The 26,765-nt window shown below is 33.6% G+C and overlaps 1 protein-coding gene across 1 annotated transcript in view; it reads right to left on the reverse strand.

The window, feature by feature from the left end:
- Positions 1–6,722, reverse strand: part of LOC142984777 (arrestin homolog) — a 93,000-nt gene extending 86,278 nt beyond the window's left edge. The window contains exon 1 of the mRNA XM_076132634.1: positions 6,279–6,722. The gene's annotated coding sequence lies outside the window, so the exon portion shown is untranslated. The remainder of the gene's footprint in view (positions 1–6,278) is intronic.
- Between the last annotated feature and the right edge of the window lie 20,043 nt (positions 6,723–26,765).

The raw sequence follows: 26,765 nt of genomic DNA on the forward strand, positions 1-26,765 counted from the left end.
AATAGGATGACGACGAAAACGTAAGTCAAAACAAACGCAAATGTTTCTTTTTCTATTAGCGATCCAATATATTCAGGGCTGAAAAACTGTTTTCATAATAACCATATGTGGTTTCTTAATAGCAGAGTCCATAGTTTCAAAGTCCAGAGTTGCAAAGTCCGCTATTACAAAAAGTCGTAATTAACAAACGGTTCGGACGAATGGTATCACAATACGATCGTTTTACAGTTCATTTCACATAATTGCAGCTAATAAGCATTATTAAAGCATTACTTCGCGTTTCTATGAATGCGTTTTATTTAATTGCTTGGTACAAAACACTCTTTCTTAGTAATTAATAGGTACTCATATTACATTCGTCTTAAAAATACATATCTATTGATTCAATAAAGTGTCGTATCATGTTTTTTTTCTTGTAAACATTTCTTTTTATTAAAACAGTAGCAAATAACACACATACGGAATTATAGCAGGTAAAGAAAATAAACTAGAAACCATTTTAAAAAGTCTCTGATATAACCTATAAGTACGCTTGACAAATAACATATGAAAAATCTGTCATTGATTGTCATATATTGTTCCAATAAAAACGATTCAAACATCACCTATTAGCAACACTTTCATATCTGGGACTCTTTAATATAAGTAAAAAAAATGATCCAAATTTGTTGTTAAAAACTGAAAATATAACAGTGTTTCGTAATCCTAATGTACGCTACATTTTTGAACAGGCTCTAAAGCCAGTGCCGACAGTAGCGAGTGAATATTGGTCATGGTATAATCTTCTTTGCGAGGGAGCTAAGTCCCTATTGCAGCTGCCCACTACGCTATGTACGTGGGTGGTATTATCCTAAAAGCAAACCTCAGATACATACTGGCTTAAACACAGATGAATATTTGTGAAGTACATTTTAGAATACAGCAATATTTAAAGATGGGCAACACTGTCGTGATTAGCTCAGGCTAAAAACGTACTGAATTCACAGATTTTTTATTTTTTTTTCTTTGTGTCTATATAAATGAAGTGAGCACTGGCCTACTGTCAGGAAAGAAAGTAAGCAGATTTACTTTTAAAACTATAATTATTTGTTAATTCTTGCACGCCACATGTGATAGAATATGCGCTCTTTCATTTACTATCATCTATGTACACCATATTTGAGGAGCAAATAAATTATTTCATTTGATATGAATGCCATAGAAAAGAAGTACCGAAGTAAAAAATATATCACAACGAACTGTTTCATTGTTGTATAATCGTCAAAGCTGGCTACTATATAATAAAATTGATGAGGGTTTCGTTTCTTCCGTGTGAACGTATTTCCCTTATCAATCAGGAGAGTGTTATTGCGTGTGAAATGTGCGATAAGGCTCGATACATTGAATCGTATCGTCATCAATGTTGCAGAATTAGACCTTTTACTTGTGCCCAAATATATCGACATTTCACGATACAGTTCTCGGAATCTCTTGTGTTGTGTACGAAATTTAACTCTTACAATATAATTACTTTATGTTTCTACAAATTATAATAAAGTTAGTAATAAATATGATAATTGGAAATGATATCCCAAATCGATACACATATTTAATTGAAATGTGTTTCACGCGAAATATCAATCAGTGGTAATTGAATTCCTTTTAAAGTAGGCAAACATATTGTTCACACAATGCTGAATAAAAAAACAGGACTCTTTAATAGCTTGAAATTACTAGCAAATTCTTGTCTTAAAAAAACCAAAGCGGTTGGAGCTAAGACTTGAAAGTTTATTGCAATAACCACATAAAAATATATGAAATAAGTAATTTAGCTGCAATCAACTTTGTCCGAGGGAATATTGCACAATATCAGAGTCGGTGTATTGTTTACGAGCTAGACTTAGGTTCAACAGACCCGTAACTCATAGTTAGATGCTGATAAACAGTGCATAGGTTACATTTTATTAATCTAATATAATAAACCAATATTTGGAAACGCTAATACTCGTATAGAGCACTGGCTTTGGCCGCGTATAAGTCCAAGATTCTAGAAAGAAATACCCTGTACCAAAAATACCCCCTAATTTTGTTAATAAACTTGATAAAATGCTCATTTCCAGTAGGATGAAGCACTTTATGATTTTTTCTAACTGAAATGCCAAAGAGTAAATAAGAAAAACTATATAATTCATTTCAGGGCCAGTGTAATCTATGCCAAGATATTAAACAATTCAAAGTAAAAAATTTATTGTGATCATTACCTAGCTATTTTCTGCCGAGAGGCAAAATTATACCAGCTGTTTTTGACTAGATTGTTAAACAATGTTCTAAAATATGCCTTTAAACTAAAAGGCTATAAACAAATCACCCAAAGCCTAATTATTTTTTGTTCTCTAAAAAACAAAATAGATTGCCGTTACATTATTACAATTCTTTAATACCCTTTACCCTTAAAGTTAACGTGTTATCTCAATTTTAACTACAAAAGTCAGTTGCAATAGTCTATTTTAAAAAAGGGGCAAAACAAAATTCTTTGTCATAACAGCGTATAGTTTTTTATTGTTTTTCGCTTGTAATACAAGTGTAAAGTGGGGCAGAGAAACAATAGCGAACAGAAAACCTCTCTCTATGTGCTTTTTACACTCCACACTAGATATTTTCAAAATATACGGGACTTTATGAAAGGCTTTGCTGTTGTTTTCGCTACGATAGTGTGAAGAGATAAGTCTCGTTAGTGGATTGCTAGCCATTTTGGGTCCAAATATACTTTGAACCAATGTGTTTTTTTAAATTCACTGTATCTAGCTTAATCCTAGAAATCCCTTCTAGTATTAAAAATGCAAATTTATGTAAGAATGGATATAAAGGAGAGATATTTGTTGCTAGGAACCAAACTGACAGTAAGTCTTAAATGTTAAATGTCGTTGCTCGATCGTAGAACTAGAATATAAGCGTTACCAAAGCGCAATCCCTACCACTATCGACTATCGAGAACCGGCTAGCTATCGCAAAATTTTGTAGAAAATTCTAAATAGCGCCTCTAGTGGGCGCCATAAGAACTACTTTTGCAGTATATTTTCAATGGCAAACACTCGATACTCTATAACACCGACAGTAGAAAATTTCGTACACAGACAGAAGCTACTCTAAAGGACTTTAAAAAGGGTTTCCTTTAATACCTACCTTTTAGTAAACTAGGACACATTCATTAACAGTCCAATGGGTAGTTTTTTACCCCCATAAAGATGATTGAGGTATGTATGTATGGATGTGTCAGGTAAATGGCAACACTGATCGCGAGGCAGGCGTGTCGAAGTGTAATCACATTTGTAGTTGTGGACATGCAACCCTTTGTGTGGCTTGTGTCGAAGGGTCGTAATCGGTAGACGTTTTTACTGGAGTTAGAAATGTAAGGATGGTTTAGACTGTTTAGATAAGTGTTGGCAGGCGAAATAATCCAGTTGCCAGGAGGTAAAGTTTTTTGAAATAAATGTTTTAAAAGTGTTTTATTTTACTCTATTAGGAGTGGTTTAGTTCTAGGTATGAGAAGTATATTGTATCAAAATCTAAATGTCATCAAAATTTATTAAGAATTTTAGCGTGACTAAGTAACAAACATCCATTCAATTCGCACTTATAATATAAGTAAGGTTTCAATTTGCATGTTGTCTTAGTTGCAGCGAATTCGGTATATTATAGACTTATGTACGTAAGTAGGATACCGAAATAGACAACGGAACATAAAGACAATACTTAATCTTCCAGATTACATGCAGTTTGTAAAAATTAAAATCACTTTCACGCCAAATATCTCGTACCGATCTCATCTTCTACAATAGCTTTAACACTTAGCTTTATTTACCGTATCGATCGACTTCTCTCCAGAAAGCAACGTATTCGTATTTACAAATGAAGTCCTTTGACAATCTCAATTTAGATATAAAATAAACAATGAAAGGGTTTTAAGTCCCGCGGGCCTTGTTCTCTTGTTTAAATAAATTTTGTCTTCGCAAGGACATCAAGTGACGATTTTCTGGGGACTGATTATTTTGCTGTCGGGAAATTTTATTCAAGAATTTTACTTACTAACTTTTTGTCGCATAAGGAATAAAAAACCACTGGTATTCTTAATGTGACAAAGGCCTAACCCCTTCCCTACTTCGGAAGGAGACTGTTGGCCCGCTGTGGGACTGTAATAAAAAAATTACTTGATAGAATCTCTAAAAATTAACAAACACCCCATTACTTGTCCACTGCTAAGCATTGCTTGGTATATATAAACTGTCAGAAGTAATGATTTTTTTACTGATTTTTTTAAACAAATTAGATTTTCATTGTGGTTTAATGTTGTCACTTATGATTGAGTCGTTACTAGGTAAGGTAAGGTACAAGTTTGGAAAAGATACCTACCTATGGAATCATATTTTCTCCTAGGACTGGCGTATCATTTTGTGAAAATTTGAAACGATCAATTTACATACATTCGCATATCTTTATATTGTAATGAAATATGTAAACCATAAGATCACATAAAGCAACTTCCTAAAACGAGCGATTACTCCCAAAGTGCAGGACTTAGTTGTAAGTATCAAAGTTAATTGTCTTACGAACTAAGCGGATCTTAACCAGACTTTGCTCCTAATGGGTTAAATGTATTGGATAGTTTAATAATTATAGCAATTCAACTACTTTGTATCTTCTTCTCCTGCTTTTCGGAAAGGCTTGTTCGTTCGGATTTTTTATAAGGCTGTGTGAAAATCTTTAAGTGACAATTAGAAGTAGATGTAGCTATTCCAGCCTTATTAAATAATTGATACTTGATGTCGAAAAACGAAACAATATATTTATATTCAAAACAGTAAGGCACTTACAAACTTAAAACATTAACATGACACCATTGCAACTTAGTACTTTAGAAAAACTGGGTGTACCTATTATATTCCAATTAAAAACTATGATTCTATACAAACTGTTCTAGTTTCCGCTTGAAAACTTAATGACGAATCGATAACAACCCTGTCTCATAATCGATTCAGTTCAGTCAATACAAATACGATGAAAACCCAATATTTGTCTTCATAAAAAACAATGTAACGCAAGCACATTTTAAATTGCCATTGGAAATGTGAAGCGGTGTGTGAATGGGAAATAAAACGGGGTGCAATCACCATTAAAGTTATATGATTGGGCCCAATGGGCCGGCGCAAGGGCCCAGGTACGGCGATCGTGATCTGAATTACAATTGACTTGTGTGTAGTGTTTGTTGTGGATGAAGTTTACGGGAGCCAGTTATATTGTGTCTCCTGTTGCTAAGCCGATAGATGAGCCGTTTGTCAATGGCTTTGGATGATAGAGCATTTGATTAATCAAGAATCTAAGTTAAGCTAGCTTGCGACTACGACCAGTGCAACCTGCCGTCAAAGTTCAGCAAAAATCCCCTTAGTTTATACTAACAGATACGTTATTAATTTTAGTTCAAAAGAAAGCGACATAATTTTATTACGATACCCTGTAACAATTAATATTCAAAGAACTTTACTTCTACTTATAGGAAGAAAATTGACATATACATATGTCGTATGAGGTTTTCATAGAGAAAGTCTTAACGACGGATAGCGATTATACAAAAGATTTTTACATTTACTCCAAAAAATATCTTTACTTATAAAGCGAACAGCCTGCGACCACGGCCAATGTTACCTGCGCCGAAACGTAAAATGCGACATATACTTAGTTCAAGTACAAGTAGTTTCATACAATATGTGTCCGTATTACGTTTCCAAGTTAATCTAGTAAGCTGCCGCAGGTGTGGGTAACACCTTTCTTGGGTTGACGTTAGGTAAACCTAATACCTTCCCGTATCACTAGCAAGGCCGTCGCTGTTGTTTGAAGCTACAAACCAGAGACAATCTACCTATGTATGTAGCTATAGTAAAGCAAAATAGCCATGGATAGGCTATTAATTAATAGGCACTGTAACGTTAAGAATTAGATTTATTAGACACAAAGAAAACTATTTTTTTTAAGATATCATAAATGTACGCATCGAAATTTTTATTTTATTTAAAAAATATTGCGTGCTTTTCTTTTGTAAAGAGAAAACTTTTATCAAAAAGAAAACTTTAGAAATAAATCGTCGAAAAAATATTCTTTGAAGCCGTAATTTTTATTGCAACTTTTTATAGATAAAAAAAGTACGTAACAAAAACTTTTTAAAATAAATTGCTGGCTTAGAAACCTGAATTTAAATTTTTAGTTTTAACTTAAAACTTATTTTGAAATAAAGTTAATAAACTCACCTGCTCGCTGAAAAACTTGTATTTTTCTTTTCACTAAAGTTTCACTTTATTCACGGCTATCATTCCATATTAGAAATGACAACTACACTTTTCATAGTATTTTTTCATTAAAAAGTCATTATACACTTAACACCAAAATGTCCTTAACAGTATAAACTTATTTATTTTAATAATGTTTAGTCCTAATTTAATTTCAATATTAATAACGTACACTATTTATTTTTAATTCTAAGCACTTACTACTAAAAAGTTTTTAATCGTCCATAAATTCCAAATTCGAATATGTGAAAAAGAGCGTGAACGAAAAAAATAAAAATCCAGATTTAAAACGTCACTGCGAAAAAGTTAAGTTCACAGATTAAATAAATAAAGATGTGTATCGTATCGACTACAGTTGGGCGGGAGAGTGCGCGCGTATTGACCGCGCGGACAATCGAGCTCGACTGAAACTGAGCGACTGAAACTTTACTGTATACATGCAACAAGTACGTATTTACGTATATATGATAGTGATATGAGCTTCCGACTAGCTTTTGCCGTTTGTTATTTGGCCTCATAATTCGGTTCTATAAACGCCAGGTATTTAATATTCTGCTTTATTTCGTGTTCTGTGAAAGTTTTTGCTAGTCGGGATTTATATTAGTGTCAGTTTTGTTGGGAAATGGAGGCTAATATCGCGTTTAATAACTTCTATCAAAGTATGTCGTGGATTAATTTGGGTCGTGTTTGATATAATTGTATGTAGTAAATAACACGAGTAGTTAGCCTGTTTTAGGGCCGAAGCCCTTAATAAGTCAATAATAATAGTGTGTTGTGTTGGATGGCAACGTACGACTAAATTACATCCTATGGGAATCGTTAGAGCCTGAAGGTCCATAATAGTAAGGCCTTAATTATACATAATGCGATATCCGGGACTTGATTGCGATGTATTGTAGTTGTGTATAAGCTTGGTTTATAATATACATACAGTTTCTAAAACACCTATACAGAATTAGAATTGGAGAGAGGGCATGCTACTAGACTTCATGCTACTGTAAAAAATAGTACAATAGAAAAAAATACCCTACAGCACTTGGCCCGGCCCGCGACCCAACTCGAATCCTAGCTACCGCTCAGACTACATAAACAGTCGTATCGTTCTTTTCAATGAAAAGTATATTTTCAATGTAATATAATGGTTATTGCAGACACATAAAGATTTAATTTAGCAAAGACCTTGAACCATACACTCCATAGCCATGAAATATGAACCCGATAAAGTTCGTGTCAATGGCATCATAATATAGCAAGCTTATGGTTTTCAACGTGACTTATAACTGAAACTTGCCTTATTTGATCGCACAGAGGTTCGCCATGAGATATAGTGAACACACGCTAAAACTATAAGATAATATTTCATAGTATTTTCCGCTATTATCATCTTTCACCACAAGGGACGCACGTGGGACATTGTCTAGACTAATATTTCAATAACTCGAATGTAAACAAAGACGTTAAACTACAGTTTAATGTTTAAAGAACATCGTGGCCGGGTTCAATGACCGATTGACAGCTGCTCTGTCAATGTCACTACCACAGAGTATAAATTCCTAATTTCAAATCAAGTTCTAGAGTGAATTGTATTGATGTATTGCGTATTTCAAAGCGCGGTCTCGTAAAACATTCGATTAACTTAAGACGGTTTACATGAGCCTGAAATTCGTTCTCGGTTTTACGTAGCGATCTTATTTTTTATTAAACTGAGCGCTCATTTTACAGTTTAATTTATATGTATGAAAACATATTTCAGACTTTCACAATCTTTGTAGGGATTTATCGTTTGTTTATGTTAGCCAATATAAATATAGATTGTTTATACTTTTCGTCATCTTTCCATGGCCGGTATGCCAATCAACATTTTTTACGTAACATAAATAAAAATAGTTTTCGAAAATGAATTTTATATTTTGATGAAAATTTGTTATGAGATAATATTTTCATTTTGTGACACTACATTGTTGAGAGGAGCAAAAATAAACTGGCTGAAATAAATAGCTCTACAACAAAAACAGTTAATATTTATAAACCATTTTGTAGCCTACTTACTAAAGAAATCAATCGAATCAAAAAAATAAAAAAAATAAAATACGAGCGGGAACATGGGTGGAATGGTATATTACTGAGAAACAATACAAACATTCATCCTAATTTTCTCTTTCTCTTCCAAGCTATGAATCCCATATGGTAGTGGGATCAGCTTTTCTGATCTTTCTGCTCCACTTCGCTCTGTCCTGGACATTGTCTTCAGAAACCTCTCACTCACGTCTTTTTGTACTACAGTTTCCTATCTATTTTTGACCCTCCTCTGAATCTACCATCCACATTCACTCTAATTTTAATTCACGTAATTTAAGAACCATAACAAAAATTATATTCCATAGAGCACCCTGCACAATGGTGATAAATAAATACAAAAGAGACAAGTAGGACATAAAACCACCATCAGTCTTGGGTGTAGGTCCAAACGACCCGTCATTGAGTGTTGCCTTACAACACGGGATTATGAATGAGGGTACTTATTATTTATGAAGGTCTGAAACAGTATATCGACTTGCTTTGAAGATTTGACATCCTTTTTTGAGGTTATAAATAGATATCAATGTTTGCGTCATTTTATTTTTGGTTCTTCTGTTCCAATATTACAATATGTTTCGCTTAGATAAATTTGACTTCCTCTGCGGCGTAAATAGTGTGTAGGACAGGTGATGTGGAGGTCCCGGCCTCCTGGGGTTGGGCAAAATGCTATTGGTCTTTACAAATACATATCAAGTAATTTTCAATAGTAGCACTAAGTTAATGTACGCGACATATACCAATAGACTGCCCCCCATTACATGGGACCAACATGGTAAATGGCGAAAAGTAGGTGTATTTCAAACAACTGCCTACACCGTCAGGCATTATATTGTATAGTGAATGAGAGCCTTACGATTCTGAAGTAATACCTAAACCAATGCTTCACGGTCTTATTCAGACTAATCCTTCCCGCTCTGCGAAAAACACCGCTAATAAGGATTAGGCTCATATAGTATTTTAGTAGTGTGTAAACGTTTTACTGAAAACTTTTGCGAAAAAGAAATTCTCTATTTTGCCGTCTTAAATCTTTCTAGTCTTACGAACTCTTACGGTCTTACTAATACATTAATGCCTAAGCCTCTGTGACGAAATGGAAAAACATGTTATAAATAGAGACATGTAATTCAGACTTATTTTAAAACTTTCTGTCAACGAAAACGGCACACAAATTACCTTTTTAGAGCCAAATGATTACTAGAGTAAAGCTGAAAACAATACAACAAATAGAGTTCTTAGCTTGAGGTCTAATAAAATTATATTCCACCTCAAACACAAGAACGATCTTCACAACAAAATGTTTTCGTTTCATTCCGCTAACTCAATTGAAACACTAAAACGCCTGACGACAATAAGATAGACTAAAAACAAATATAAAACAACACTTAAGTACTATTTAAGAACCAACGAAGTTATTTTAAGGCTTTTCTCTTCTCGGAAAAGACATTAGGATCTATTTTTAAAACCTCCTAGGTGGTGGAAGAAATTGAGGATTATACCTACATAAAGAAAATAATCTTAGTTTTTTATCGTAAGACTAAAGTTTAACTTTTATTTTTATATTTTTATGTACATGCATAAACATCAAGCCCTTTATGCCCGTTAGTGTAAACAGAGGTGTGTGAGAATACCTTAGCGTTTAGCTATTTATAATGTTAGTCCCATGTAACCGGGAGCGAGCCTATTTCAATGTATAAATTGCCATAATATTAATAGTAGTCCAGGTTTTGATAGCCGTAAACCTTATCTTGTAGTAAGAAAAAAAACAATAGCATTTTTTCCGGCCTTAGAATTGAACCCGGGATCTCTTGGTTACCAGTCGTATACACTACCGTTCCACAGAGACAGTCTTAAAATATATTTAGTACTCATTAATCTTGTTAAAGGTTGTCTTTTTGCTCTAAGCCAGAGCGAATCACTATGACCGTGACCTTTCTAATTCTTAGAGAGAAAAGTTAAGGAAAACCATGCCAAAAGATTGGAGACAGTAATTAATTAATGGGATAGAGACCTCCCCCTTTTGTACGTAATCGTCTTAATCGATAGAACGATGTTTATTTTTCCTTGCATCTTGGCATGGGGCAGTGTGTCAACTTAATTCAAGGACTGCTGATATATTAGCAGTTTTATTTCATCGATATTTTGTAAACGGTCGTTATTGTATCTATATAAGGATGTTTTTAGAAGTATCTAAGTGTGCTAATCAGTTATTTGGTTACAATAGTACAAGCTCTGCTTAACTTGGATGCAAATGACCGCGTACGTGTTGTCCGCTCATAAGTATTCTTTATTTATATTAAATTTTCTTTTCTGAAAAAAAAAATCTTCTTATCGTCAACCTAGTGTCAAAGTTGTTCAAGTCGAAGCCCGAAGGCCTTTGATAAGGCTTAACGACTGTTATCTTATTGACAACAACCAGGACCAACTTTTTACGTGTCCTTCGAAGCACAGAGATGCCCAGTTCAAATACCACTAAACGGTCACCCATCTATGGAATGACCTCGCCAACTTGCTATTTTTTGTTATTCAACGAGTCGACTAGCACAGTAGTCTATATACAAGTTAAAGAACTCCGACTACAGGATGTTTTCTTGATTCACGCAGTTGGACGATTGTCACGTATTGCAAACAGCAGGCAAACAGAACGATTCGTAGTCTTACTACAAAAATACTGTTTTTTATAATATTAAGATGTCTGGCGCGTTTGCTTTGCAATCGGTTACTACACAAGTGACTACAATTAACTCAATTGACAAATAACCATTTCTAATTCACAATAACATAATATTTGACTTATATCCAACTGGATTACAATACTAAGTACTACTTTCCATCTAAACCTTTTCAATTATGAAAAAGTTTTTAAAATATCTATACTAATATAATAAAGCTGAAGAGTTTGTTTGTTTGTTTGTTTGTTTGTTTGTTTGAACGCGCTAATCTCAGAAACTACTGGTCCGATTTGAAAAATTCTTTCAGTGTTAGATAGCCCATTTATCGAGGAAGGCTATAGGCTATATAACATCACGCTACGGTCATTAGGAGCGGAGCAGCAACGAAAAGTGTTACAAAAACGGGGAAAATTTTGACCCATTCTCTTAGGTGACGCAAGCGAAGTTGCGCGGGTCAGCTAGTATTCAATAAAAACCGGTAGCTTATAAATAAATAAAATAAAATAATGTTTAATTACCAGTCATATTCTAATTCTTAAAAACTATGCTAAACTAAAGTTATAATTGTCTATTTATAATAATATTTCTAGTGATTGTTCTTATTACCTCTTCTTCTTAGTGACCTTCGAAATTCGTCTTTTTATCATAGTAATACAATTATTACATGAAACAGTATTAACATAATATTTGATAACATCCAAAGGCATATTACACTATGCCATCACTAAAGGGGTTGAGAAGTTTAGTTTAATTATATCTTCGCTAAACTAAGGAACTTCTTGGTGTTAACTTTAATCATTAAAATAATACTAGCTTCCGCTTTCAGTTGTGTTTGAGTTGTCCCTAATTTTGAATGTTAATTTATTTCTGTCTGCAATTGAATTTGAAATCAAAGATTACATTTACGCACAGTAAATTTTGGAAGTTATTCCACTTTCATTTATTTTCTCTACATGGCCAATCCAATCAAGCATCTTTCTTCAAGCCTTGTCAATACTCTCTTCTTCAATTAAAGATATTAAGCCCAAAGAAACCTCTTTCGAAATGTCAAGAGTTTTAATGAAAAGTCTAATCTCCCAACACAAATTATTTCAATTTAACAGCAATATTTGATTGAATAAACGATCTTATTACCTACAATTCTATACAAACTTCCCGATTCTTTAGAATGAGGAACTTTCTTTAACTTCCCTTACATGTCTCCCACACCTTATACGAATACTTATTTCGTAATTGGATGATCTATATTTATCCGCCGAAAACGTAAAATCGTATTTACACCACTTTCTTCGACATTTCCTTTCAAGTGGCTACATTCATTTACAGCACGTAATAATGTCAATACCTCGGCTTATTTCGTAAATCTATTTTTCAGTACACAAAAGGGGTTATGACCCAAAAATGGGTTTTCTAAAAGCCTGGGTTATAATGTATTGTTGTGTATTAATCGATATTTATTGAGCGATGTCCTTCGCCCCTGTCCACACAATGGAATGACACAAAAGAGTGAGAGTATGTGTAATGACAAAGGCTTGTGATTCTTTTTAGGGCAATGGGTCTCGTTGCTTGCGTGACATGCATTAATTTAATAAAATTGTGGGTTCTCCTTTGTAAAATACATGAAGAATTGTAAGATTTAAAGGAATTAGACATGTTATATTATTATACAGTTAGAATGGCATGCCATTATTATAAGCATAGCATCAAATTTTAATATTACTTCTACCTATCTATTAAGCCCATTTCTACCCACTGCTGAGTATAAGTCTCCCCCCTTAGTACGCCATTTTTTACGATTCTGCAAGTGTCTCATTCACTGCAGTCCTACACATTTCACGATGTCATCCGACAACCTGATTGCAGGCCTTCCTTGCGATTTTCGACATCATTACTCACAAGTTATTTTTATCAGATAAATAAACAAAACAAAAGATTAATTAAACATCATCTTTCAAGCTTCAGTCCTAAACTCTAAAGCACTTTAGTGCTAGACTACTCACATAGTAGTGCTATAAAATATTACAAGCTATTTCATGCATAATACGAATAGGTACTCAAAGGAGAGTACCTTCGGGTTTACCTACATTACACCGCGACCCTTTTCCTTCAAATACCCTTACGCGGCACTAAGTAACAGGTTGACTCAGGTCAATATTTAATTAGGTCTCTAATGTACCTAGCTGAATAGAAAAGTTATAAGGTGCTGCTTTAAGAATATTTTATTACGGGATACATATATTTTCTATTAGCCCTTTATGTGACTCAATGCTGGACAAAGACCTCCCCTCTCTCCTTCCAGACCTGTTTGTCCTGTGCTCGTATATTCCGCAACGATGGACCCGCAAATGCCGTTTATTTATCACGCATTATGATCAATTAAAAATGTGTTTACGACATGCACAATACAATATTGCGTTATTGCATACTTGTTTTTTTTCTCAAATGGTCTATATTTCTCTTGCAAAAGACGTAGAAAACATCGCATTGTAGCAAGCGCCTAAAAATTTCAAAACGCAATAACGCTGGCGAGTGAAAAATTGCCTTCATCCTGCATGCAGGCGCTTAGGTGGCTTAAGTCAGCTTTTTACACACACGAAAAAGCCGATAACGGTGGCACAGGGGTGTATTATGTGTAATATTTCTTGTTGCATGGTGTTATCTTAGCTTCATACATAATACATAGTATGTTTGTACGAAGAGTTTTGTAGAATAATAATTGTGTTCTCTTTGCTTTACCACTGTCGTTTATACATGCTGAATTGTATTTTAAGGTCGTGTAAAGTTTCCTACATTTTTTTGTGTTAAAGTGTGAAGTTGGTTTTAGCTTGTTAACGAGAAATGGCGTAGTTACCTAATTAAGTAACATATTTAGGTACATGTTAAACTGTTCTAAATAAACAATAGCTTCTTACTAATTGCATACAAAAGTTAAGTTCAGGAAGTAAAACAGTCATACACTTATTATAATAAAAACATTTCACTTCTAGCCTCATCGATTACCCATAGTCTTTTAGCCCATAGTCATAAAATTATCAACAATGATTTAAATTGCCAGATTAGAACTTAGTTTTAAAAGAACTAATCTTCAAAAATATTTGAACCTAAAGTTAAAACTTAACCTTTTCGCCAAATATTTCTTGATAAATACACGTTATCTCCATAAATAATGGCGGTTATTTGTAACCGAATGTTTCCTACACAATATTATACGGATAAACAAAATAAAATGGCTTGTGCACACCGTGATATTAGGGAAAATGTTTGTAAAGAAAAATAAACTTGGTTATTTAACATAGCGCCTACACGGGAATATTTTTGGTTATTTTATAAACGTTATATCGTTTTGGGAATAAGGAAAACTGATATCTGAGTTCCTGAACTTTATCTGAAAACATTTTGCAATAACTTTATCGCTCTCTTCATGGGATTAGAAGCAGCATATAGAGTTTAGAAGTGTTAAATGTCTCTATGAAGCCTTCTTCTTTTAGAAGTAGAGTATTTAAATACTCTTGAAATGTACAATGTCTATACATAAAAGATTATATCAAATGTAAGTACAGAATGAACAAAAATAAACTTGAAGCATTGTGAAACGGTGTATGTATTGCTAAAAATGTTTTTTTTTTCACAATTCAAATGCCAATGTACTTGAGCAAAGAAATCTTAATAAAAATGAACGATTGATAAAAGAAAATACACTCAATTAGCATGCTGTATTTTTTCTCTCTTCACATTTCACAACCATTTTCTTAGCTCTTTTCTTTGGATATTTCTAGAACTTTTTCTTCTACGTCTAACCGTTTGTCTCATTAAGGGTCTTCGACCTTTAATTTCGTTACACGTTGACGTTTCTTTTGACTTGATTGAACATTTTACGAAAACAATATATTACAAATGGTCATATTCAATAATAAGATGGTCCCTTGATAGCGCATTGCTAATAAATTGGATCTATTTATAGATATAGCACTAAAGTTCCGCACGCACGCTATTACTTAGAAGTTATTTCAAAATTACTGCTTTTTGTTACCGTCTTAATCACTTTTTACATAGAAAGGGAAATAACAATGTTTATTACAGATAATAAAGGCAAACTAAAAAGCTTAGTAACAGCAGTTGTTTAAGTCTCGCCTTTTTTTATAATAAATGAAACAAAAATCATACGTCATGGTTTTGCATTTGCATTATGAATTCCAACATAATTAGTACGGATAATTGGAGATTATTTCAGTTTCACAGTTAACATTTATATTATCTACAAACCACAAACAAATTCATTTATTTCGATGATATTTCTCGTTGATAAACTTCCATGTTCAGAAATTGATATTGCAAAATGTCGGTTAATTTGAAGTTAAAATCATAAACAGGAACATAATTCATTTGTAAACATTAACGTAACATAATATTCTCCTGATGCTTATCATCATGTTTATTGTTTAAAACAATTTGCAGCCGGCGAAGCTTTATTTTGTCAAACGTACGAAGGACGTCCTGCGGATATCGAAAAAATATTGAATAAATTAAAAAAAAAATGTTAGATTATGATAAATAAGTATTTTTTTTTATTGTGTGTTTACAAAAACGTATAAGAGCCTCGTCGGAAAATATGACAAAGATATCCACTACGCGGTTATGTGTGGTAGAAAACTTCAAAGAACATGAAACATGAATATGATTTAATTTTAGTTCTTTTAGGTACGAAAATACTTTTAAATGGAAGTAAGTACAATGTACGTAGAGTAAACTGTTCTAAATAAAGGCAAAATTAAACTGCTCGATGGAATCTTTTTTCGTGTCTATTCCATGTAATTTCCCGGTACCTCGTTGTTAGATTTTAATTACCATCTTGCTTTTATTAAAAAGTAAACTAGTTCTTTCTCCCTTGCAAGAACTAATTGAGTTATGAACGTCACGCTTCGTAAAGAACGGAGAACTAATAATTTCAAAGCTTTCAATTTACGACCAAAAACTAACATCAAAAGGTTTACAATTTTTTTCTCGAATGGTTAATGGTTATCCTAATACCAGCTATTCAAGCCGTCCAAATTACCTTTCACAGGGCTTATCTTAATAGACAACAGTACCGATAACAATACCAACTTTTACGTGCCCTCCAAAGCACCCTTGACTAGAATTATCATGCCAAGCGTTGCTAAACCCACAGATCGTACACTTACCGGTGAGTGCAGCTGGTTATGTTATTGAAAACGAAACTTAAACAAATTCCATCATGCTCAAAGTATTAATTCATAGTGAATAGAGATACGGAGATAAGATTATCAATATTCTAAAACTAATTGATATCGTAAACTTGAACGACGCTAAGGAAATTTGGGCAACCGAATTGGAGTGCCGCAGGGAGTAAGTCTGGCGCCCGCGCTCCAACTCACCGCCAACTTAGTTCAATATCGCCACTATTTGAATTAGTTATCAGTTCTATATTGACGGTAGAATTAAATGGTATCTTTGATTTCTCGGTATTGTTCCTGGGGATTATTTCGCAAATACAGTTGTGATTTTGTTGACTTCCTATTGCGAAATGTAAGTTACTGCAGAATATATTTAGCATAAAAGATTTTATCAAAAAAATCGTTTACAAGTTTCCTTACCCAGCGGGACATTGGAGTCGAGAGTCATGGCTTAAAAAAAGTATGTTATGTGAAATTATTGAAATATATGAGTTATGATCAATAGTAATAAAAACACTTTACTTTGAAAGACAGACTTTCCTTATTATAACTAGTAACACACTAGTAACACCGTATAAATGGAGCCTAAAAATCTGATTTTGTTACTTAAAATCGGTTATTATTTACAAAATGACTCAGATTTTTTCTTTTTCAAATGCACAAAGACCCGAGGTAAGATCTTAGACGCAAATGAAAGTGTCTCGGAGTCTCAGTTAATTAAATATTTAGACTAATGTGCGGAGTAAAAGTAAAAATTCGCAAAATTCGCAGCTCAGTGCAAAATCTAGCTTATTCCACGTAATTTTGAAAGTCTAAATAGACAGAAAAGGAAAAATAAGCTAACATGAATAACCTAGAAATTTCTGGCGTTAATGAATGCTACTAAATTAATTTACGTTGTTACTTTTAAGGAAAAAAAAACTCGGTAATAATATGAACAAACGTCGTGTGTGTGTGTAGTAGTAGGTAGTAAGTATTTGAAATTTCTCTTCAATTATTGCAAAGAGTATACCGTTCCGACCCCTTGTTAGACATAAAACTTTTAATTAGTAGCCACTATGTAGAATAGTAATAACTAAAACTTTTTTAAACACATTTTTTGTACAATACACTCATAAAATCAAGTAGGACCCGGCTCGGTCCCTATTCAACGAGACTTATATCGGTAAAGGAACATAAGTGCATTTCACGCACCTCTGCCTAAATATTGAGGTATAACAGGTGTTACATTATGTATGCATTATGAATAAATCATCGTTAACCAACCACTAAATATGTCAGGCAGATTCTTACAAAAATTTTACGACCAAAAACCGAATGCTGGTACATACAGGTACTATCAAGAGATGATTTCTTATTTGACTTAATAACTCCCATATTTTGTAGCGGGCTCTTTGACAAACATACAAACAACGGATTCATACATTTCGATAGATTCTTGATTATATCTATATCTCCAAAACATATCTGCATGTAAATAATCCGTCCAATTTTCAACCGATTACTGAGCCGTGAACAGAGAATCGATCCGTTGTAAAGTGCCCCCTTGACGTCAGAGCCTCCCACTTAAACGTTCGCACAAAGGGATGAAAGAAAATATAAATGCATGTACCGCTTGTTTATATACTCTGTTTGTACTGTCAATATTAAAGTTTCGTTTATTTGTAATGAATAAGTTGATTGCTATCGCCAAAATGGTATTTAATTACAGAAAATGTTTATGCCAGACAAAAATAAATATTTAAAGAGTTTAAAAAATATATGGTGAATATTGACTATGCTCGTTTACGGAGACTAAGACAAGCTCTAGGTCTTAAGTGTGATTAAAAAGTAGTAGTCAGTCGCTTGATTTACTGGTCAGTAGCTCGATTCTCTACTACTATCGACTACCGACAACCGACCTGTCATCGATAAATTTTGTATGAAAATCTGATCAGCGCCTCTGACGGATGTCGTAGGAAATATTTTGACAGTATATTCTAAATGTCAAAATTTCGATAGCTAACTGGTTGTCGCTAGTCGATAGTGGTATTGAATTGAGGTACAGTTCTATTCTTCCGGACAAGCTTAGCTGACTACATCTCCGACAAATAATTTCTCACACTGAAATTATAACAACTGAAAAAAAGTTTTCCATTATATAATACAACCTTTATTATTATCCACATTTACATTCAGTGTTATTTACATACATCAGCCTGTCGAAGCCAAGTAAGGCATGTCATTACCAGTTATCATTTGAACACCTTTGACAGTCTGTAACCGACCAGTTTTATTGTAACAAATACATAATATGTCACGCTTGGAACATTAGGGTTATTGAAACTGGCTTACCAAACATGAACAGGGGACTAACCTAATTTTCAATAGCCTTAAACCATTTTCCCGAAAACCGAATCTACAGGAATATAAGTGACGTAGTCGGTGATAAAATTGGAGTGCTCTTCCACACTGACAAAATATTTAACTGGTCACAGCGATAGTTGGAACTCGGTAACAAAATTTTACTACCGACTATAAATGTGATTTTTGAGATCCAGAAATGCTTCATAACTATCATTACCTCCGCGGCTTTGCCTGTGTGGAATTTCACCTACTTCGGGGTTCCAATAATCCTCTCTTATTGCTCATTTACACTTTCTAAGGAATCTTCATACCAAATTTCCAATTTCTGCGCTCAGTAGTGTCGGCTGTACATTGTCCATAAGTCAGTCAGTCTCTCAGTAAGGAAAGAGTATTGTATATACCAGTATATTGATTTAGCAAGAAAATCAGATTACAGACTTTACTTAGCTAGATAGATAGAATATGTAAACAAATTGAATATTATTGTATCCAAACTCCGTGGTCACACTACAGCATTCTAATTTACCTGCAAGCTAAACCGACCGCAACTAATTCCATGAGATACCTACATAAAACTCCAACTTTAGCGTATAATAATTACGAGCCGCAAAAGTTTGCATCACAAAACATTGAACTAGAAAACAATTTAATATTTATAGTCCATGTGATTGTCACGGGCTCAAAGGACCATCGTGTCTACAACTTAGACCTTCAACGAGACAACAAACCAAGCTAAATTACACTTTATTTTGTAGAAAATAAGGATTATTATTACTTGGGTTATGTGTTGTTGTTTTATATAGAAGTTTCAGGGAGAGATTGTTGTGTCAGAAACACACGTGCCGTTAATTTATGAGTGACACGAGAGTCCTCTGACATATATTTATGGAATAAGTATAAGTTTAGTTTGTAATACAGCAGTCATTTTTGTTCTAGAGTTAATCGTCAAAAATAAAAAGCACATTTTGTCCGCTTATATTTGGAATTCTCATGTAACATGTATACTACAAATCACAACATAAATTATAAAAAAAAATACTTAAAATATCCTTTGATCTACTGCATAATGCTTGGTTATTTAGTTCTCCCGGTGATCGTAATATTGTTCGTATTTAAAAGGAAATCCGCGGAATAATCTTTGTTTTTCGTAACGGAAAAACATTTACATTACAAACAACTTGTATCCTATTCACAACAAATATATAATTACCGATCTCTCTAAACATCATACATAAATTATCCATACTATATACTATATACTATTATACTATAATATTATAAATGCGAAAGTAACTCTGTCTGTCTGTCTGTCTGTCTGTCTGTCTGTCTGTCTGTCTGTCTGTCTGCTACTCAATCACGTCTAAACTACTGAACCAATTTGCATGAAATTTGGTATGGAGATATTTTGATACCCGAGAAAGGACATAGGCTACTTTTTACCCCGGGAAAATGACGCATTTCCTGGGAAAATTCAAAAGAATCGACGAAGTCGCGAAAAATCAATATTATATTGACATTGAATTAACAAAATTCTGTTGTCATGGCAACTGTTTTAATGGCGGATATGCCTTAGCGCGACTTCGTTATACTGAGATATAAATAATTTTGATAATATGTTTCGTGAAAAAAAAGCATATTTTATGCATTTTTATTATTAACAGTAAAAAGTGTTACAAGAACATGGAGAATTCTGACACATTCTCTCTTATGTGACGCAAGCGAAGTTGCGCGGGTCAGCTAGTAAACAATAATTTATTAATACAATACAATTTGTAAATCGTTTCTACTTTTAGCAAAAAATATAACCTTTAAACCTAAACTAAGCTACCATGTGGCAAAAACGTATCGCCCAATTGTTTCTATAATCTACCTTTGGACACCATCTTAGCGCAAGATCAAAATCATTCCGTTTATTAACAATTTACTATATTTATCAGTACCAATAAAAGAACAAAGAATGAGAGAATAAGAAGAAGAAATTGTCACCCTAATGAATATAAATTCCTTGCAACGTTATTGAGATTCTTCGTAAATTACCTGGTATTGCAGCTACGTATCGTACAAGCACTCGAAATTAAAATGTCGAGAGAAAATTGTATTATTTTCAGTTTCGTTTAAGGTATTTCACGGAACATAATTATTTAAAAACGGAGACTTCTTTTTGTGAATGGTTTTTGTGTGCTATTTCTGCGGAATCAAGAAACACCTGCAATGTCAATTAGATTTGATAGCTCAGACACTGCCAATATGTATTCAAAATATATAGAGAAATGCCAATGTACACTGAGTATACGCCATGTAAAATGACTAACTGATTATGTTTATGATTCATCAAAAAACTTAAAAGTGGTGGACTCAAAGCCAAACCCCTCCGATTCCAAGAGTATGTCCTTGCATAGCAGCAGGACAGTTACAGTTTAAAAAATATGATTCATACTTTAAATAATTAATTAGCAAACTTACAGCTATATTTTTTGAAAACGCCTTTCAAGTAACACATTCGTAAAATGTGATAATAATATAGTGTCAAAGAGTCAATTAGTTAGCGAGCATCCGGCTTCCAGAGGCGATCAGAATAGCTGAACCATTGACTGCATACATGAGCCGCACTGGCCATAGATTAGGCCAAGGTGCGTACACAATGGCTCGTTTGGTTCACAATGGTGGGAAACTCCCAGTCGTAAGCTTATACTATTTCTGCAGGCGAAGCGATGCGTGGATCCGATGGGTTAAGGCATAAGCGTAAGCGAGAGCGAAATTAAACTATCTCATAAAATTTTCCTCCGATTTGTGAGGTACATATAGTTAGAGATATAGTTTATCTATTCAATAGCGTATAGTTTATATAAATAAAAACAGTTTGAATGGATAAACTACCGCTAAATGTTTCTTAGAAACCGAACATAAGTCACCTATCGAATACATAAAATACACTCAACATTGTTGCACTATTTCGCATGAGTTTATTATAAAATGTCGTAAATGGAATATAATCATTAGCATAAGAGTACGATCCTGACCAAGATAATGTTTAATGATGTAAGAGATTTTAACTCTTCGGATAGACTCTCACAAAGTTTAAGTACCCGTATAAGCAACAATTAAATACATTTTATCGACATAACATCAGGAACAAGACAATAACATCAAACGCCTAACGACATGCTTACTTACGACGAGTATAAAATAATATAAATTCTCTTTTATATTATTGTGTGTGTGCGTGTGCCAATGAACGCTTTTTTAAAAATGAAATTAAAGAATTATCTTTTTTTAAAGCTCTCCGTAGTCTTATGACTTAGGACGTCGACTCAAAGCTGAGTGGACATGAGCGTCGACCTTGCGATGGGACTATCTCGTATTTAGAAAGGAAACAGCGATGGACCTTGTTTTGACTGGTCCGTTTCCGAAACCAGGCCATATTGAAAGTTGGCTCAATACTACAACAAATCGTTATTACTACATTATTATTAATAGCTTAAAAACAAGTAAAATTTAAAACTTAATTGACTTTGCAAACTAAAGTATCACACTAATTTCAAGTTTAGATCACACGCTTAATGCAACAATACTATTATTTCGTTTATCTTTTAAGTGCAAAGTAATTTATGTTGATTTAGCTTCATTCAAACTACAAAATACACTTACTACACACTACACATACACAATACACACGTAAACCTGCCGGAATGAGTTTACTTATACAGCCTAACCTTTTTTCCAACTTTGTTGGAATCGTCTTCCAGTCTCACCAGATGCAGCTGGATACTAGTATATTACATGGAGTGACTGGCTATCGCAAATACGGATAAACCTCGAAAAGACTGCTTCTCAGACTTTCAAGTTTCTCACTACTGTTAACGAATGTCAAAGATCCTTAAATATGACAGCCGGGACCCACAGTTTAACGTGTCTTCCGAAACACGGAGGAAATCGGAATGTATCATATAGTCACCTATCCACAGAACAGCAACGGTAAGCGTAGCTTAAACTCAGAGATTGATCCGCGGGGCCGTTGTTAACTAAGCCGCGCTCTTCCAAAATGAATTTACTTGACATTCGCAATATACCTACCTAACCTAACATAGTGTTAACACACATACCAGCGTCGAAGAGCTTAAATAAAATTTCTAGAGTCAAATAAAGAGTCCTGAGACATCTCAACGAGTGATATCCACGTTCCACTCTGCTTAATGAAAGAACGTAAGGGCCATTAGACGACAGGCAGACAAAATTGCGACCCCACACCCCCTCACCCCCGATTATATTCGAGAATGTGAATATTCTCGGCAAAATGAAAGTATTTCTACAATAGATGTGTTGTTTATATTCAAATCATGTTAGTTGAATTAATTTTCAACCATATTCTAGATATTTCATTTGTCTATTGTTTAAAATTCTGTACCATTGTCGTAGAAAATGAGAGTGAATCATACTGGAAAATTGATTTCGTTATAATTAAAGTTCAATCTAAACAAAAGTTGCCAGAAAAAATGACCCTATGCCGCTACCATTGCATCGGAAGGTCGTGGGTTCGCACAACTAACTGTTTCGGATCTGGATGTGCATTGTATCCGTCTTTTGTATGTTTGTAAACGCGACACAAGTGCAATTCTTAGTACGGGAGTTGTCTTTTTAAAACAAACAAAAAAAATAAAAATAAGGTAGGGACTGTGTTGTCTAAATACGGAGTAAACCTGAAACGGACTTAAAAACTATACAAAAATTTCAAAAATCAATTCCAACTTGTTCCTCAAATAAACAATCAATATTTTCTCAAAACAGCATCCATTGCAAAAGTATCAATAAACTGTGTTCGTAACAAGCACTAGTATATATCTCGGGAAAGTTCCTACGGTGGCGCTAAGCTTGGAAAATTCCTGGCTGTAAAATAGGACGTCCTTCTTTCTAAGTAGTGGCAATGTAATACAAGCCTCATATCTAAGGCCACTCCACGGGACAACTGTAACTAAGTGGAATCTACTAATTAAATAATTGTTTTGTTTAAATTTAATTTTAATGATGACGTAAAACTTATTTTGCTGTTGTGGATGTATAGTTTCAGTTCCGATTTGAAACTGCTAGTGGGAATTTATATGTTTATTTTGCTGTTGTTGTTGTATTTGTATTAGGTGGCTCACCAAAATGTAAGCTTGGATCAATTATTCTTTTATTTTGTTTCTATTACTGGCAGACATTTTAAGACTTTGTTTCAAATAACAAAACAAAAATTTACTTCTTTACTGTTATGAAGATGGTATATTAAATCATATAAATTACGCTATACTACTATTATGATATATATTATATACAAGAAGATTTGCAATACGCAAAAAATGTTATTCATTGAACGATTCTGTCATATCATATTATAGAATTATGAATGACTTCTAAATTTAATATAATTATGATATCTTAACGTGTCTATTTCAAGGTTCTATTTCAGACAGAAATATCAAAATATAACTGTAGTATCATTGAATATTAATACATTTGACTTGAACACCAGACAACGTGGGCGTAGTATTAACGAGTAAATTGAAAATACTGGTCTAGCCCTTTATAGTATTAAAATGTCTGGCAATAAGCTAAAAATAATCCTTGCTTTTATTGCCTTTACACTATTGCAGTGGTATAGGTATACAGATATTATAGAATCGAGGAAAATGAAGTTATTAAACGTCACGCAGGTTTTTCCATAATAAAAATACTTTTTTAAATTGATATTATATGTTATCGTCGTTGCATGAATATGAAATTAAATACATTTATTACAGCAATTATACACGTAGATACAAGCTTCTTCAACAAACACATAATTTTATAACTATATCGAATGCTTGTACATTAACAAATTATAGTACAATTTCTAGTGGTCTTCTCACTAGCTATGCCTGTGTCGAGAAGACCTAGTTTAATGTTTTTTTAATAATAATATAACGTTTTCTTCGCCACGTACAAGTTGAGAGAATAAAATTATTTTAAGTAGCAATGTCCTAATTTTTAATTCAAGTCTAAACTTCTGCGATGCGATTCTAAAATGTAAGTAAGATAAGATATCTACGAAAGATACGCTTGAGTTTTAAAAATCTGTTATCTCGAGTGCACTTAATTACCCGATTTATAACTATTTCGAAATTATAACAAAGCTTTGTGGATTACGCAATTCGAGTTTTACAAACGTTTTTTTCCCACAGATCTCCGAAATCGTTGCAAATTTGCAATACATAACAGTGCTTTAAATTTTTATTTTTATATCTGTGCGATGTTTAAATTGTTTCCAATCAAACAATTACACGTAAATCTGTGAAACAATCGAGGTTGAATTAAAAACTCGCATTTAAAGTCACGTATTCACCGGAAACCGTAATTTTATTTTATTTTGCGAAATGTGCAAATTGTTTTTTTTTATCAAAACAATACCTCTTTCTCATTTTGTGTTTGACTACTATAGATACTATTTCCTGACTACCGATTTTGAAAAATATTTTTAGCGATATTATGGCTGTATGCTTAGAAATGTAGACACGAATATACATTTAAGCATTACGTCATTCTAGTAACAAATGAATACCTCGAATACATTATTTTAAAGCCACCAAAATTATCTTCAGACAAGTTTGTCAAGATATTTCGTTACACCTTTATAAAATATGGTTCCTTTTACGCTAAAACGCAAAAGAAAAGAGTTGGGCCTAACACCTTCACATAAATCGCTACCTCGGTACCTTTCAGGCATATTCTTTTAAGATAACGTCACCGATATACCGCGACACGTTTCTTAAGTCTGTCAAGTTAGAGACCCTTGGCATGCACGATTTTTCTAGATTACTAGCTGGCTCGGCAAACGTTGTTTTGCATTATAAATAAAAAAAAAAATATGTTAGCCGATTTTCAGACCTACTCAATATGCTCACAAAATTTCTTGAGAATCGGTCAAGCTGTTTCGGAGGAGTACGGTAACTAACATTGTGACATGGAAATTTTATATAATTCTATAAGATAATTCTGATACGAGTTATTATTTATTTATTTATGAAACATCTTTTTAACATAGTTATTTAGTTGATGTCCTACTAAACTACCGACGCAGTTTGACTGTAGGATTGGTACTGGTATCTGAAAGTAGATCCTGGATTTTCTGTCTGGTGTTTGAGAGTACCATTGTGGTGAGAGGTTTAGTCAGTCTAGGTACTACGTTACCGAACCTTGCTGCTTCCAGGGTGCGCCGCGGGGAGGTTTCTATCCTGCACGGATTATAATTAATAACTAGCTTTTGAACGCAACTTCGTCCGCATGGTTGGTGACTTAAGACAGAATTTTCAAACAAACTTTCAATCCCCTACTTTGATCCCCTTGTAGATAATATATATTTCTATAGTAAAGTGGCCACATTATTATTAAACAGGCCATCGTCAACTGAATAATACTTCAGATCACTAATGTTCAACTTTTGTATACCTCTAATTGTTGTTAAACGCTTTCTAGGCTAGTTGTAGTACTAGTAATCTAGGGTCTCTACCACGTTGTTGGAATATAAGTGGAGACGAGGCTTAAAGTCCTTCAGTGAAGAAAAATTGCAACGGTATGTGTAAATATGTATAATTTATAGTACGTAGCGTATGTATGTCGTAATGTCTAAGCTGCCTGGATTGTTGATATACATGTTGTAACACAAGTGTTAGTGTGTTACTATGTGTAAACACGTTACGTCTGCAATGGAGCGAGGCGCAATGAATTCGGTAATTATTCAAACGTACAGTTCACAAGTGTGTACAACATTTAGTAGTGTTTTACAACTTTGGAAGATACTACAATTTACCGTGCAGTTGATCATCTATACTAATATTATAAAGCTGAAGAGCTTGTTTGTTTGAACGCGCTAATCTCAGGAACTACTGGTCCTATTTGAAAAATTATTTCAGTGTTAGATAGCTCATTTATCGAGGAAGGCTATTTATCATCATGCTACGACCAATAAGAGCAGAGTACCAGTAAAAAATGTTACAAAAACGGAGAAAATTTTGACCCATTCTCTCTTATGAGCAAGCGAATGTTGCGCGAGACGGCTAGTAGTCAATATTTTCTTATGTAGAGTCGTTCAAAGCAGATCTTGGAAGCTGACAAGGAAATCTTTATGATAGGTGGCCTCGGTTTCACAA

This window comes from Anticarsia gemmatalis, chromosome 2, assembly GCF_050436995.1.
Source record: "Anticarsia gemmatalis isolate Benzon Research Colony breed Stoneville strain chromosome 2, ilAntGemm2 primary, whole genome shotgun sequence".
In the NCBI taxonomy this organism is placed as follows: domain Eukaryota; kingdom Metazoa; phylum Arthropoda; class Insecta; order Lepidoptera; family Erebidae; genus Anticarsia; species Anticarsia gemmatalis.